This window comes from Artibeus jamaicensis, unplaced genomic scaffold (genome assembly GCF_021234435.1).
Source record: "Artibeus jamaicensis isolate MK-2021 breed Jamaican fruit bat unplaced genomic scaffold, CSHL_Jam_final contig_311, whole genome shotgun sequence".
Taxonomy (NCBI): domain Eukaryota; kingdom Metazoa; phylum Chordata; class Mammalia; order Chiroptera; family Phyllostomidae; genus Artibeus; species Artibeus jamaicensis.
The window spans coordinates 6,778,886-6,794,329 of NW_026521717.1; positions in this window are offsets into that span (position 1 = coordinate 6,778,886).

Genomic DNA, 15,444 nt, shown 5'->3' on the forward strand with positions numbered 1-15,444 from the left:
TAGTGGCTTATGGTCTGAAGGTCGCTTACTTACCCTTAGCCAAGGGGGTTACAGCTTCTGAAACCAAGGCAGGGCAGTCCCCAACAGAATCTTTAGTGTGCTCTCTTTATAGTACCATATCACCTGTAAATAATGAGAGTCTTACTTCTTCCTTTCCAATTTGAATACCTCTTTTTTTCCTTCCCTTGGCTGATTTATGTGGTTAGGACTTCCAATAATATGTTGAATAAAAGAGATGAAAGTAGAAATCCTTGTCTTTTAGCTTTCTTTTGAAGTACATTAGCAGTGGTTTGTTATATATGATCTTTATTATATTGAGATATATTCTCTTTATTCACATGTGGCTGAGATTTTTTTATCACATACTAATGCTTGATTTTTGTCAAATGCTACTACTACATTTATTTACATAATTTTATGATTTTCATTCTTCAATTAGTTTATATATCACATTAATTCATTTGTAGATACTGAGCCAACTTTGCATCCAAAGAATAAATCACACCTGATAAACAGTATATGATATTTTTAATGAAATTAATTCAATTTTGTTGAGGTTTTTGCATCTATGTTAATTATAAATATGGCTTATAATTATTGTAAAATAAGAAATCACTTTAATCCACAATATCATTGGCAAATATGTTTTCCCATATGGTTGTTTCCCACTTCATTTTGTTGATGTTTTCTTTAGTCATACCAAAGCTCTTTCTTTCCTTTATATCCCTTGCCCTAGGGGAGGTATTGGTGAAAATATTGCTGCATGGGATGTCTGATATTTTCCTGCCTATAGTCTCCTCTATGACTTTTATGGTATTGCAACTTATATTTAAGTCTTTTATCCATCTTGAGTTTAGTTTGGTGTATGCTATAAGTTGATGATCTAGTTTCATTCTTTTGCATGTACTTGTTTGTATCCTCCAACACCATTTATTGAACAGGATATTTTTACTAGATGTTAATTCCTGTCCTCTCAGTCAAATATAAACCTACCATATTGACATGGGTTTATTTCTAGGCTCTCTATTCTGATCCATTGATCTCCTAAATATATAAACAACTCACATGACTCCACACCAGGAAAACAAATAGTCCAATTAATAAATGGGAAAAGGACCTGAACAGACACTTCTCCAAGGAGATCATACAGAGGGCACATTGATGCATGAAAAAATGTTCAATATCACTAGTCATTAGAGAGATATAAATTGAAACCACAATGAGAGATCAAGTCATACCAGTCAAAATGGCCATCATTAACAAATCCACACACACAAAAAAAGCCCTGGAGCAGTTGTGGAGAAAAGGAAGAAACCCTAGTAGTACAAGGCTGGTGGAAATGAAGGCTGGTGCAACCACTATAGAAAACAGTATGGAATTTCCTCAAAAAACTAAAGATGGAACTGCCTTTTGATCCAGTAATTACATTCCTGGGACTATACCCTAAGAATCCTGAAACAATTCAAAAGAACCTATGCATCTCAATGTTCATAGCAGCACAATTTACAATAGCCAGCAGCTGGAAACAACCTAGGTGCCCACCAGTAAATGAGTAGATAAAAGACTATTGTACATTTACACAATGGAATTCTACACAGCATAAAGAAAGAAGGAGCTCCTACCCTTTGCAGCAGCATTTATGGAACTGGAGAGCATTATGTCAAGTGAAATAAACTAGGTGGTAAAAGACAAATACCACATAATATCACCTCTATGTGCAACCTAATCAACAAAACAAACAAGGAAGCAAAATATAACCAGAGACATTGAAATAAAGAACAAACTGAGTAACCAGAGGGAATGAAGGAGAGGATAACAGGAAGAAAAAGGGGAATGGTTATCAAGGAATATGTATAAAGAACCCATGGACAAAGCCATAGGGGAGTAGGATCAAGGTTGGGAGGTGAGGGTGGTGTCAGGAAAATGGAGACAATTGTACTTGAACAACAACAAAAAAAACTGCCATTGTCTTTCACCACCTAGCTTACTGATCTCACCTATAAATGGAACCTAATCAACAAAACAAACAAGCAAGCAAAATACAACCCAGATGAAATAGAGAACAAACTGGCAGTAGCCAGAGAGGAAGTAGGAAAAGAATAATAAGGAATAATAAGGGAGGGGCCATCAAGGAAATTATATGAGGGACACATGGAGAAAGCCAAAGGGGGTAGATTCAAGGGTGGGAGATGGAGATGGGTAGGGTGGGGGGACATGGTGGGGCATAGTAGGTTGAAGAGGGAGACAATTTTACTTGAAGAACAATAAAAAAAAAATACATGAATAAAAAAACTAAGATGGAACTGCCTTTCATCCCAGTAATCCCACAGCTGGGATTATACTCTAAGAATCCTGATCAGCAATTTAAAAGAATCTATGCACCCTAATGTTCATAGGAGCATTATTTACAATAGCCAAGTGCTGGAAACAGCCTAAGTGCCCAACATTAAATGAGTGGATCAAAGAAAATAAGTTACATTTACAAAATTGAATGCTATGTAGGAAGAAGAAAGAAGGAGCTCCTAACATTTGCAGCAGCATGGATGAACCTGCAGAGCACTTTGCTAACTAAAAAAAAAGCCAGATAATGAATGACAAATACCCTATGGTCTCACCTATAAATGGAACCTAATTAGAAACAAGCAAATTGGCAAAATAGAACCAGAAATTTGGAAATAAACAACAAACTGACAGTGACCATCAGGGTTGTGGGGAGGGGAATAATGGGGGAAAGAAGAGGAAACCTCAAGCCAAGGAATATGAAGAGAACTCATGTGCATGAACAATAATAGGAGTGGGGTTGACTGTGGGAGTGGAGGGGACAGGGCAGAGGAGAGATGTGAAGAAATCTGTGGGACAACTGCAATTGACAATAATATAATAAAAAAAAGAAAAAGAAATCAGTTTCATACTACAAGGAAAATCATGTGGATTATAACTAACAGCTTCTTCTTCATTTCCTAAAATACAGAATTGAAAGATAATAGATAATATGTCAATATCAATCATTTGGGAAATTTTGACCATTGCTGTATACAAGGTCTGGCACAAATAATACCCCTTTTTTATTTCAAAATTTTTTGTTACAAAATCATAAGCATGTTATTCTGTAACATAACAATATAACACTGAAGCATACCAGATGGCATTTTAGGTGAAACATTCAAATTAAAACTATAAATTTTTTACACCCATATTATTACCCTACTCACCACACTCAAACAGGCATTACTTTTGTCAGAAGCTGTGTAATAATGTCAGCTTCCACATTAGAGTCCTATTAAGGACAACCCAGGTATTTGTTTCATAAATTTAAAACTGATTAATAATTGATATCTTTGTATTGTATTTTTGAAGCACATAAGAATAAAGGTAGGAGGAAAATTCAAATGCTATATATTTTAAAACTATTGATGGGTCTCTCATCAGTTTTTAACAAATATATATAACTTATTTCTTAAAAATTTTGCCAAAATATAAATGTTTCAAATACTAAGGTTTTTTGCTATTTCTGGCCTCCTGCAACTTCTAACCTTCTGTGTGCTTATTGCAACATTCGCACTCTTAAATATGTTTGCAAAAATAAAGAATAAATTTCTCTCTCTTCCCCTTTTTGTTGTATTTGTTGCTTTATATTTAAAAAAAATAATTTAGCCTACTTCTTAGCCCAATTCTTTACATTTCCTTGAACTTTAAGCACAAAATTTATTTTTAAAAAATACTGGTTAAGTAATTATTTAAATTTTTTATACAAAAGTATTTTTTCTAGAAATGGCAAATCAGTGAAGTCATTTTCTAAACCAATAACTCTGAGGTACTTTGAAAGACCTGAGGAAGCAGCACTGCCTACCTCCTAAGGTCAATATTTAATCTCTGGTGTTGAAGATACACAGTGTTTTCCAAAGAGTCTAAGCTTGAGATGAGTGTTTGACAAAATCAAACCCAAAAAGCAAGCAATTCTTTGCTCTATAGGTTTTGCTGAGATGAAAACAAAAGTTTACAGGAAAGTACATTGAAGCAAATGATAAATAACAGATGCTTTTAATCTTGAGAAATTATATTTTCAATGTCAAAAAATCTTAAGCAATATGATTTTGAATTAGTTTTTCCTCAAGGATTCTCAAGATTAATACTTTCAAGCTGACTCTCTTATAGTTACATTTGTGGTTTAGATTTTTGAATTCTATTATGGTAAAATATAAATGGATATTGAAAATAATCACTGTTAAGCTCTACATCTGATAAATTACATTTTTAGATTAAATGTACAACAATGTATTTAACATCTAAAAATGCACTTAGGACTAAATTAATAAAAGATTTAACTAAATTTTTGACTATTTTATATACAGAATCAAATATTTATATACTTATAGATCCCAAAATGTACCCAATTAAATCTTTTCATTGAGAAAATGAGAAATTTGTGTATGTGGGTGTTTATATTTGGGCTTTTGTTAACAGATTTTAATGTCTTCATGAGTCCAAAAAGCAAGTGAGAATTTAGCATAAAATGCTTGATTGGTTTGTTGTGCTAAAAGCAATGTGATGGACAGAAACAGGGAAGCCAGGAAAAGTAACTGATAGTGGAGAGGAGATGGAAGCTTAAATGTAACACTAGGTAGGTGACTGTATTCAGCAGTGAAGTTTAAGGTTCAAGGAGGACTGGAGATTAGGACAAATTCCTTTTTAAAAAATCCATTAGTTGAGGAAGCATGGCTTGAAATCGGAGAGGAGACAATTTATTCTGTTTGTCCTTGGAACCCAAGGATTGTAAACACTGGAAGAATCAGAGAATCTGAGGCATGGACATTAGAGATCTTGTGCCATCTTGTGTGGGAGATTTTGCCAACAAGCAGCATGAGCAAAACAGAAAGGACAGGGCAGATTTATGTGATGGCTACAGCTGATGGTCTAGTCTGAACTCGCAGGCGGAAGGTTTCCTGACCCACAGGTCTGTGGGCCTACAGCAATCATAACTGAGTTAATAAAAACATACTTGACATTTTTCTATAACCAAAAAAAAAAAAATCCATTAGTTGAGCTACTCTGTGGTATTGGTGCCTTGGCATGCATTCTGTTTGTCTAGATGCCTTCAGGGGCTTTAAACTGGCAGTAACTCCAAGCAATTGAGTTCTGTCTGGGGAAAGTCCAGCTTTTGTTAATATAATGAGAATGGTTTGCATGACATCGATGTAACCTGGCAGTCAAGGAAAATGGACTGGTATGTGCATGCATGAACAATGAGGACTTCACTGTACTAGTAAGTGGGAGCAGTAGATGTCATTGAGTGAGGATGTGGGCTATGTGGCCATCGCATTCAAAATGACTAAATAGAGCAACAAATCTACATCAAATTCTGCATTAAATTCGAACATTCTTCTGCAGAAACTATTTGGATGATTCAGAAGGCCACAGCTATGGGCAACTAGTGACTGGCAATTTCATCATGGCAACACGCTAGCTCATACATCATGTCTCATGAGGAATTTTTGGTGAAACAGCAAATCACCCAGGTGACTCAGCCCCCACACAACACAGATTTGGTGCCCTGTGACTTCTGGCTTTTCCCCAAACTAAAATCACCTTTGAACAGGAAAAGATTTCAGACCATCTCTGAGATTCAGAAAAATACAACAGGGCAGCTGATGGTGAGTGGAAGAACGGTGTGAGGTCTCTAGGTACCTACTTTGAAGGGGACTGAGATGTCATTGTCCTATATACAATGTTTCTTGTATCTTGTATCTTCTTCAGTGAATGTCTATTTTACATATTACATGACTGGATACTTTCTGGACAGGCATCTAAATAATCTGAAAGTCACAAGCAAATGTAGGTTATTGATATGATTGTCCTGAGAACCATTGTGATCATTAACCTCCTCTGCCTTGCAAAAAATTCTGATCCCTTTGGATAAGACTTCCCGGAGTTTACATAAACCCTGATCTTTTGGGTTGAACTGACCAATTTTCCCTTGGGCTGAAACCCCAAAACACACCACCTACAAATCATAAAATAAATATGTGTCCAGGTCTATTTCCTGTCAGCATGTTACCTGGACCTCCTTATGTGACTCCTCAAGATGTGATGTGTACTTCCTCCAGGACCCATGAGAAATACATTTTTATATTTCAGTTTATCTCATGGTCTGTTTATGAACCTCTATTCACCATTCAGCACCCTTTGTTACACTTAACAAGTGTTAATTTATTTCATGAGGTCCCATGTGTTTACTCTTTTCTTTGTGTTCCTTGCTCCTAGAGATATATTGGTGAAAATATTACTGCGTGGAATATCTGAGATTTCCCTGACCATGTTCTCCTCCACCACTTTTATGGTACTCCAAAATTCTTTTCCCTCAGCCCCAAAATAAAATTTTGTAATTTGGTTTGTGATTTTTAAAATGCAATGAATTACAGAGCTTTCAAACAATACTATAGACTCAAATAGTTTCAAGCTATGTCAGAAGGAGGTATTAAGTAAAATTTTTAAATGAATGAGTATAATCATTCCAAAAAGCATGGAGAATAATAAAATTCTATTCACCTATCACCCAGATTAAACTGATTTTTTTTCTATTTGCTTCAGATCTCTTCCTCTTTCATTTATTTAAATTAGAAAAATTAAATAGCAGCTTATGGCATTTTATATCACTCTCCCAACCATTAACTTACCTCCTTTTCCAGTCTCCACCACAATCTTGAAGAGTAGCTTACCTGTTTTATTTCCTGGTTACTAAATATGCTTTTATTCTTCACCAAAGCAGAAAAGTTATTTATGTATTTTAAAATATTACGGGCTGTATTGTGATTTATGTATCATTTTAAAACAATATTCATTAAAATACAAAATGCACATTACGAAACTTCTACAGCAGTTAGAATGAATTAGCTTGATTTACATGTACTAAAATAAATGAGTATTATTTTTTAAATTTTTGTTGTATTTTTTCATTACCATTTAGTCCCCTTATACCTTCTCTCCCACATCACACTGTTGTCCAAGGCCATTAAGTCCTTTTAGATATTTGCTCAATCCCTCCAGGAACTCCCCTCCCCTCCGACCCTTAGCTATTATTCCACACTCTATCAGTCTGTCTATGTTTTCTTGTTATTTCAGTTTACTCATTAGATTCCACATCTGAGTGAAATCATTTGGTATTTTTCTTTCTCTGACTAGCTTACTTCACTTAGCATAGTATTCTCCAGATACACCCATTCTGTCATGAAGGGTAAGTTTTTCTTTTTCTTTTTTTCTTGCAGCTGAGTAGTATTCCATTGTGTAAATGTCCCATAGTTGTTTTATCCACTCACCTACTGATGGACACTTGGGCTGTTTTCATATCTTGGTGGTTGTAAATATCTGCAATGAACATAAGGTGCTTATATTCTTCCAAATTAGTGATTTGGGTTCCTTTCAGATAGATTCCCAGAATTGGGATTGCTAGGAATCAATCCCACTTTGGGTAGATTTCTTTTTAAAATTTGAGTTATGTATATGTTGCTTTCCGCAGTGGCTCAACCAGTATGCTTTCCCACCAAAAAGTGGGAGAAAGGACTCCACTTTTTCCACATCTTTACCAAAACTTGTTGTTTATTAATTTCTTGATAATAATCAGTCTGACAGGTATGTGATGAAATCTCAATGTGATTTTTAATTTGCACTTATCTAATGATTAATGGTGTTGAAAATCTTTTTATGTCTATTGTCTGTATGTTCTCTTTGGAGAAGTGTCTCTTTGGGTCTTCTGCCCATTTTTTAATTGGGTTGTTTGGTTTTTTGGTGTTGAGGTTTGTAAGTTCTTTAAATGTTGAATGTTATCACCTTATCAAATGTACTGGTAAATATGTCCTCCCATTTTTTGGGTGGTCTTTTAATTCTGTTGATGTTTTCCTTTGCTGGAAAAAACCCTTTTTAGTTTAATTTAGACCCATTTGTTTGTTCATTTGTTTCCCCTGCCTAGGTAGATATATGAGATAAAGCATTGTTACGAGCAGTGTCCAAGATTTTACTGCCTATGTTTTCTTCTGTGATTTTTATTGTTTGGGCTCTAACACTTAAGAGTTAACCAATCCATCTTGAATTTATTCTCATGCATAAAGTAAGAAGGTGGTCTAGTTTCATTTTTCTGCATGTATCCATCCAACTTTGCTAACATCATTTATTAAATAAATTATCTTTTGCCCATTGTATGTGCTTACTTCCTCTGTTAAATATTAATTGACAATAAAGGTATGGGTTTATTGTTGGGCTCTCTATTCTGTTCCATCGGTTTATGTGTCTGTTCATAGGCCAGTACCATACTGTTTTGATTACAGTGGACTTGCAATACAGTTTGATATCAGAAATTGTGATCCCTCCTACTTTGTACTTCTCTCTCAAAATTACTGTGGCTATTCAGCATCATTTATGGTTTTATATAAATTTTAGAAATGTTTGTTCTGTATCTGTGAAATATGTCATTGGTATTTTAATAGGGATGACACTGAATCTGTAAATTTCTTCGGGTAGTATGGGCATTTTGCTGATGTTGATTCTTCTAATCCATGAACACAGTATATGCTTCCACTTGTTTGTGTCTTCCTTAATTTCTTTCTTATTGTTGAGTAGTTTTTAGAGTACAGGTCTTTTATCTCCTTCATAAGGTTTATTCCTGAGTATTTATTTTTCTTGTTACAATAGCAAATGGGATTTTTTCCTAATTTCCAGTTCTGATATTTTGTTGTTGATGTATAAAAACAACTTTGATTTCTGATATTGACTTTTACTCCTGCTGTTTTGCAAAATTCACTTATTAGGCTGAGTAGGTTTTTGGTAGAACCTATAGGGTTTTTTATGTGCACTATCACATTATCTGCAAAGAGTGACAATTTTAGTTCCTTTTTTCAATTTGGATGCCTTTTATTTCTTTTTCTTGTCTGACTGCTGTGGCTAGAACTTCTAATACTATGTTAAATGGAAGTGTTAAAAGCAGGCATCTTTGCCTTGTTCCTAATTTTAGTGGAAAAGTTTTTTGTTTTTGCCCGTTGAGTATGATGTTGGCTGTAGGTATCTCATATATGGCCTTTATTATGTTGAGGAATGCTCTCTCTATTATCACTTTGCTGAATGCTTTTATTATAAATGGGTGCTGTACCTTATCAAATGCTTTTCTGCATCTATTGATATGATTGTGTGATTTTTGTCTTTCATTTTGTTTATGTGTATTATATTTACTGATTTGCAAACAGTGTACCATCCTTATATCTCTGAGCAGAATCACACTTGATCATGGTGTATAATCTTTTTAATGTATTACTGAATGTGGTTTGGAGATAATTTTTTGAGGATTTTAGCTTTTATGTTCATCACCCATATTGGCCAGTAGTTTTCTTTTTTGTTGTTCCATGTGGTTTTGGAATTTGGATGATGCTGATTTCATAAAAGGATTTTGGGATTCTTCCTCTTCTTCAAATTTTCTAAATGATCTGAGAGGCATATGAGTTAGTTCTTCCTGAAATGTTTTGTAAAATTCTCCTGTAAAACCTCCAGTCCCAGGCTTCGGTGTGCTGGGAATTTTTTATTACTGTTTTGATTTTATATGTTGTTGTTGGTATTGTTAGGCTTTCTGCTTCTATTCCATTCAGTTTGGGGAGATTATATTTTTCTAGAAATTTGCCCATGTCATGCAGGTTTTCAATATTTTTGGCATGTAGTTCTTCATAGTATTTTTTTTTACAATCCTTTGTATGTCTGTGGTGTCAGTTATAATCTGTTCTCTTTCATTTCTGATTGTGTTTATTTGGATCCTCTCTCATTTTGTCTTAATGAGTCTGCTTAAATGCTCATTGATTTTGCTTTTGTTTTCAAAGAATCAGCTCCTGGATTTATTGATTTTTAGATTTTTTCTTTTAGTCTCTATGCCAATTAATTCAGCTCATAGCTTCATTATTTTCTTATTTTAACTTGCTATGGACTTTGCTCTTGTTCCTCCAGTTCTTGTAGATGTAGGGTTAGGTTGTTGATTTGAAATGTTTTTATCTTTTTTAAGGTAAGCTTGTACCACTATGAAATTTCCTCTTAGGACTGCATTTTCTGTGTCCAATAAGTTTTGGACTGCTATGAGTTCATTTTCATTTGCTTGAAGAAACTTTTTTTTCTTCCTTGATTTCATTATTAACCCATTTATTGTTTAATAGCACGCTATTCGATCTCAATGAATTTGAGTGTTTTTGAGTTTTTTTTTCTTGAGGTTACTTTCTAGTTTCAAGCCCCTGTGGTCTGAGGAAAATTTTGACATGATTTCAATTTTCTTAAATTTGTTGAGGCATGTTTTGTGTCCTATCATGTGGTCTATATTCGAAAATGTTCTTTATACATCTGTTAAATCCATTTGCTCTAAGGCATTGTTCAATACTGCAATATCCTTGTTGATATTTTTTTGGAAGATCTATTCATTGATGACAGTGGGGTGTTAAAATTTAGTATAAGTGGGTGCTATCTCTTTCTTGAAGTTCCCCAAGATTTTTCCTTATATTTTTGGATGCTCCTATGTTGGGTGCATATATATTAATAATGTTTATGTCTCTTACTGGATTTTTCCCTTGTGTATTACACAGTGTTTTTCTGTACCTCTTTTTATGGCCTTTATTTTGAAGTCTACTTTGTCTGATACAAGAATTGTTACACTAGCTTTTTTCTCTTGTCCATTTGCTTGGAATATTTTTTCTACCCCTTCACCTTCAGCCTGTGTAGGTTTTTTGTTCTGAGGTGGGTCTCTTGTACACAGCATATGTGCAGGTCATGTTTTCTTATGCATTAGGCTGCCATATGTCTTTTGATTGGAGCATTTAATCCATTAACATTTAAGGTTATTATTAATAGGTACTTATTCATTTACCCCCCCTTTGTACCTGTGTTCCTCTCTCTTTCACTCTTTTTCTTTCCCTTCTTACAGCAATACCTTCCACATATGTTGTACTTCTGTGTTTGTGTCAATATATTCCTTCACCCTTTTTTTTTTCTGAGAAACTTCTTATTTGACATTTTAGGTTAATTGAGAGCCTTGCTGAGTAGAATATCTTGCATACAGGCTTTTGATTTTCATAACTTGGAATAATTCTTGCCATTCTTTGCTGTTTTTATTGTTTTTGTTGAAAATTCAGCTGCTAGCCTTATCAAAACACCTTTGAATATCACTTCTTGTTTCTCCATTTTGCTGCTTTTAAGATTTTCATAGCAGCACAATTTACAATAGCCAAGAGTTGGAAGCAACCTAGGTGCCCATCAGTAAATGAATGGATCGAAAAATTGTGGTACATATACACAATGGAATTCTATGCTGCAGAGAGAAAGAAGGAGCTACTACCCTTTGCAACAACATGGATGGAACTGGAAAGCATTATGCTGAGTGAAATAGGCCAGGTGCTGAAAGACAAATACCATATGATCTCACCTTTAACAGGAAGCTAAACAACAAAACAAACAAGCAAGCAGAAAAAAAAAAAACCAAAAAACAAAGACACTGAAATAGAGAACAAGGGGATAGTGACCAGAGGGGAGAAGGAAGGGAAGTTAAGGGGAAAAAGGGGGGGAGGGATTTGGAGGAACAAATAGGAAGGACACAGGGACGAGAACTAAGGGGGGGGTGGAAATGGGAGGGAGGTGGGGAGCAAGGGCGGGGGAGGCTGGGATGGGAAAAAATAGACAAAAAACTGTACTTGAAAAATAACTAAATAAAATTAAAATTTAAAAAAAAAAGATTTTCTCATTGTTTTAAAAATTAAGTATTTTAATTATGATGTATCTTGGAGTGGGCCTCTTTGGGTTCACCATAATTTGGACCCTCTGTTCTTCCTAAGCTTGCATAGTTTTGCCCCTCTCCAAGTTCAGAAAGTTTTCTGTCATTTTTTCAAACAAGGTTTCTTCTATCCCTTCCACCCTTTTTTCTCCTTCAGTACTACGATGATTTGAATGCTGTTGCATTCCATTTTCTTGCAGTTTCCTTAAGCTGCCTCCATATTTTTTTAGTGTTTTTTCATGCAGCTGCTCTACCTGGATATTTCTGCTTTGTCTTCCAGCTTACCAATTGGTCCTCTACTTCATCCAGCCTGCTTTTAATTTCTTCTAGTGTGTTTTTTTATTTCAAAAATTGTATTTTTCACTTCTTCCTGATTCCTGTTTACAGTTTCTATTTCCCTTTTCATACTGATTTAGTTTTCACTTTGTTCCTTCTACTTGTCTGTGAGTTCCTTGAGCATCCTTATCACTATTCTTTTTAATGCTATATCTGATAGTTTTGTTGCCTCCATTTCATTTAGCTCTTTTAGTGGTGACTCCTTTATTCCTTTTGATTGAAGGTTATTTCTTTGCTTCCCATTTTAGCTGACTCTTTTTGTTTCTGCTATTTCCAATTATCTGCTTTGCAAAATGTTTCTGTAACGTGAACTTCCAAGGTAGGAGTTCTACGAGACTCGGGGGTGTGGTCTCTTTGATTTCCTTGTCTGGATACACTAGGGTTGCCCTTTGTTCCATTTGTTTGGGCTCTCTTATTGTACTTGGGTTATACCTTTGTTGGTGAGTTTTCTCCTCCTTCAGATTTACTGATATTCACAACTCCCACCTTGTCTGCTATGTGATGAGGGGCTAGGTGAAGGCACAATGGATTAATGCAGTGGGAGAGTATTTTATGAGGTTTAAAATACCAACAAATGGAAAACAGATATCGCTGTATCTGTTTTCAACAATAATCATGATATTTCACCCAACTATCCACCCTTTATAAAAGGTGAAAAAGAGATAAATCTCTTCTTAGAGTGGAAAAAGAATATGATCTGACTCCAGAAAGCAGAGTGCTTATGCAAGGTTAGATGATGAGATATAGCGAGAGTAAATGAAATGTAGAATAGTGTGCAAGAAAATAATATTAACCACAGTAGTAATAAAGCTCAGGGAGATAGTGAAATGAACCAAGACCAAAGAAGGGTACTGTGTGGGAATTGGAACAACAATAATATGACAAGAAATATATATCATATGAATAAAAAAATAAAAAGTAAAAGGCCAAGAGTACTGTGTTATTGGAATATGAGTGAAGTGAAATCAAAATGCAATATGAAAATGAGAACACAGAAAATCAGTCAAACAATGAAATCAAACAAACAAAACAGAGAAAACAAAATGGAAGGGAGTGAAATAATAAAAATAATAATAATAACAAAATAAAAAGTAAAAAATAAAATCCAAGATTTTTAGGATAGCAATGTAAATTTTGTTCAGTTGTTGGCTTTAGCCTTCTGATCTCTCTCTCTCTCTCTCTGGATCTGTCTTTGGTCCTTTTACAACTCCAGGTCTTATTGTCTTACACTTGGAAGAAAAAAAAGTCTCTAGCTGACTTTAAATCCACCAAGTGTATTCTACTTGTCTTCCTGGATCCTGCAGGCAGAAGGGGACTGGGTTCTGCTTTTAAACTTTCCTATGGTTCTGCATTGGGGCTACAGTGTTCACAGGTGTCCAGGCACCAGCCCAGGCCCTCAGAAAGATGAGCAGCCCCTACTGTCCATATGCACCAGGCTGGCACCTTTAATCTACTTTCTTTTCCACCCTTTGATTACTATGTGCACTGAGTGAGAGCAACTCACACCCCTCTTCCCTCTTTGCTGGCCTGGGTGTTGCTTAGGCAAAAAGTCCCTTTGGTGCAATTTAGTTCCACCATTGAAACGTCTCTCTGAGCACTGCTCTCTAGCTAAGCCTCTGTTACCCCACTTTGATAGGTCCATGAGGAGCCCTTATTTGGAGCAAATCACACCCCTCATCCTTTATCTTCAATGAGTGGGCCCACATGAGAGGTCCTTGCATAGTGGCTAAGAGCCTTTTATTGAAGCTAATTTCCCTATGGCTGCAGTGGCCATTCTTAACAAGTGCCTGGCTATTCACACAGCCCAACTCTTTGATGATTCCGGAGACTACTTGGGTCTCCAGGGTCAGTCTCAGCCCAACTCTTCTCGCATCCCCAGATGTTACCCGGATCCCCAATTTCTCTGATACTCTCCCTGCCAGCAACCATAGTCCCACTAAGGAACACTGCCTTTGTGTGTCTCACAATGTTTCTTTATACCCCCAGCAGGTTCAAGCATCCAAGTCCCTTCTGGTATGGGACTGAATTCCCTGCTCTGGGAGGGTTGGGAGCTCTAAAGTTACAATAACTGATGTGGCTCTCTTCCAAAGCTCCTGCAACAGCTGCAGTCCCTGGTGGAGGAGTGGCAGGAGGTGGACTGCGACAGCTGCATCCAGGCACAAGTCTCAGGGACCTTCCTGCCAGCCTACCCAATCTCCTTACTGTCTGGGTTTTTTTTTTGTTTTTTTTATTTATTTTTTTTATCTTACTGTCTGTTTTTAAACATCCTCTGCAATGTTTGGTTTCCAAACTTCATATAAGATGGGATTTTGTTGGCTGTTCACTCTGTTCAAAAGATTGGCAAGGTGTTTCAGTTGGATGCATGAGCAAGTGAATTCAGCTACCACCTATCTCATCACCATCTTCCATTTTCCTGCTAATATTTTTAAAGGATTTTAGCATGTATGTTCATCAGGACTATTGGCCTCTAATTTCCTTTCTTTGTTTTGTCTTCATCTGCTTTTGTAATTAGGATAATCCTGACCATGTAAAAGGAGCATGGAAGTTTCATTCCTCCTGAATATTTTCAGAACTTTTTGGGAAGGATAGGTGTTAGTTCTTCTTTAAATGATGGTTAAAGTTTACCTGTGAAGCCATTTATGTGGTTCAGGTCTTTCATTCACTGGGAGTTTTTTTTATTACTGATTCAATTTTTGTTAGCTGTTATTGCTCTATGCAGGTTACAGATTCTTCCTGATTCAGTTGGGAAAGATTGTGTTTCTATAAAATTATCCATTTTATCTAGGTTGATCCACTTCTTGGTGTATAATTGTTAATAGTAATTTCTTACAATTTCTTGTATTTCTGTTATATTAGTTGTTACTTTGCCACTTTCATTTTTTATTTTATTTATTTGGGTCCTCTCTTATTTCTATGATGATTCTGGTTAAATGTTTACCAATTTTGTTTATCTTTACAAGGAATCAGCTCCTGGTTTTATTGATTTTTTTACTACTATGTCATTAATTTCCTCTCTGATCTTGATTATGTCCTCCCTTCTATTTGATCAGAATTTTGTTGTTGTTTTTCTTATTTTATTTTTAGGTATACTGTTAGATTGTTCTTTTTTTTTTTAAGATTTTATTTATTTCTCTTTAGAGGGGAAGGGAAGGAGAGAGGGAGAGAAATATCAATGTATGGTTACCTCTCATGCATCCCCCGCTCGGAACTGGCCTGAAACCCAGGCATGTGCCCTGACTGGGGATCAAACCATGATCCTTTGATTTGGAGGCCCACACTCAATCCTCTGAGCTACATCAGTCCGGATAGATTGTTTATTTCAGGTTTTT